Below are 2,088 nucleotides of genomic sequence, written 5' to 3' on the forward strand. Positions count from 1 at the left end.
CCCTCCCCTCCCCTCTTTTTCTTGACTGAATTTCGCTCTTGTCGCCCAGGCTGGAGTGCAATGGCAGGATTTTGGCTCACTGCAAACTCCACCTCCCAGATTCAAGAGATTCTCCTGCCTCAGCCTCCCGAGTAGCTGGGATGACAGACATGTGCCCCCATATCCAGCTAATTTTTTTTTTTGAGATGGAGTCTTGCTCTGTCGCCCAGGTTGGAGTGCAGTGGTGCGATCTCGGCTCACTGCAACCTCCGCCTCCTGGGTTCACGCCATTCTCATGCCTCAGCCTCCCGAGTAGCTGGGACTACAGGCGCCCGCCACTTCGCCTGGCTAATTTTTTTTTGTATTTTTAATATAGACGGGGTTTCACCGTGTTACCCAGCATGGTCTTGATCTCCTGACCTGGTGATCTGCCCTCCTCAGGCTCCCAAAGTGCTGGGATTATAGATGTGAGCCACCGTGCCCGGTCTTTTTTTTTTTTTTTTAATTAATTAATTTATTTATTTTTTGAGTTGGAATCTCGCTCTGTCGCCCAGGCTGGAGTGCAGTGGCCCCGTCTCAGCTCACTGCAACCTCTGCCTCCCGGTTCAAGCAATTCTCTGCCTCAGCCTCCTAAGTAGCTGAGATTATAGGCACCCACCACCATGCCCAGTTAATTTTTGTATTTTTAATAGAGACGGGGTTTCGCTGTATTAGCCAGGATGGTCTCGATCTCCTGACCTTGTGATCCACCTGTCTCTGCCTCCCAAAGTGCTGGGATTACAGGCGTGAGCCACCGCACCTGGCCTGAGTTAACTCTTTACTGCACAGAGCTCCCCAAGATCTCTCCCGAGTATGATTTTATGATTTTGACCTTATGATTTTGCAGGAAATCTATGACGACACTTGAGTGTTTGACATCATACACACATAAAGGATAAAGGGTGACTCTTGGGTATTTAAATCTGGAGAATGGGTCTTGACGGTAGGTTCGGTTCAACTCATCAGATAGGAGGTGCTGACCGAATTCCCAGGGCCTCCCGGAATCCACGGCTTTGAGGGATAATAGCAGGTGTACTTTTGCAGGAGACATCAGAAAGAAAGAAATCACAACATGGGCCAGGCATGGTGGCTCACACCTGTAATCCCAGCACTTTGGGAGGCTGAGGCGGGCGGATCACCTGAAGTTGGGAGTTCGAGACCAGCCTCAGCAACATGGAGAAATCCTGTCTCGACTAAAAATACAACAGTTAGCCCGGTGTGGTGGTGCATGTCTGTAATTCCAGCTACTTGGGAGGTTGAGGCAAGAGAATCGCTTGAACCCAGGAGGCGGAGGTTGTGGTGAGCCGAGATCGGGCCATTGCACTCCAGCCTGGGCGACAAGAGCAAAACTCCATCTCAAACAACAAAACAAAAAAGAAATCATTACATGATTTTTTAAAGGAGAAGGAGAGAGGTCCACCCATCCTGATGGTCCATGAGGATGTGGGCACAGCCTCTGTGTGTGTTGGAGACAGTGTCCCAGTTCTCCTGTGAGGTCCACCCATCCTGATGGTCCATGAGGATGTGGGCACAGCCTCTGTGTGTGTGAAGGGGCCAGTGTCCCAGCTCTCCTGTGAGGTCCACCCATCCTGATGGTCCATGAGGATGTGGGTACAGCCTCTGTGTGTGTGTTGGAGACAGTGTCCCAGCTCTCCTGTGAGGTCCACCCATCCTGATGGTCCATGAGGATGTGGGCACAGCCTCTGTGTGTGTTGGAGACAGTGTCCCAGTTCTCCTGTGAGGTCCACCCATCCTGATGGTCCATGAGGATGTGGGTACAGCCTCTGTGTGTGAAGGGGCCAGTGTCCCAGTTCTCCTGTGAGGTCCACTCATCCTGATGGTCCATGAGGATGTGGGTACAGCCTCTGTGTGTGTGTTGCAGACAGTGTCCCAGTTTTCCTGTGAGGGCCACTCATCCTGATGGTCCATGAGGATGTGGGTACAGCCTCTGTGTGTGTGTTGGAGACAGTGTCCCAGTTTTCCTGTGAGGGCCACTCATCCTGATGGTCCATGAGGACGTGGGCACAGCCTCTGTGTGTGTGTGAAGGGGCCAGTGTCCCAGTTCTCCTG

Source organism: Piliocolobus tephrosceles, unplaced genomic scaffold (assembly GCF_002776525.5).
Source record: "Piliocolobus tephrosceles isolate RC106 unplaced genomic scaffold, ASM277652v3 unscaffolded_28222, whole genome shotgun sequence".
Taxonomy (NCBI): Eukaryota; Metazoa; Chordata; class Mammalia; order Primates; family Cercopithecidae; genus Piliocolobus; species Piliocolobus tephrosceles.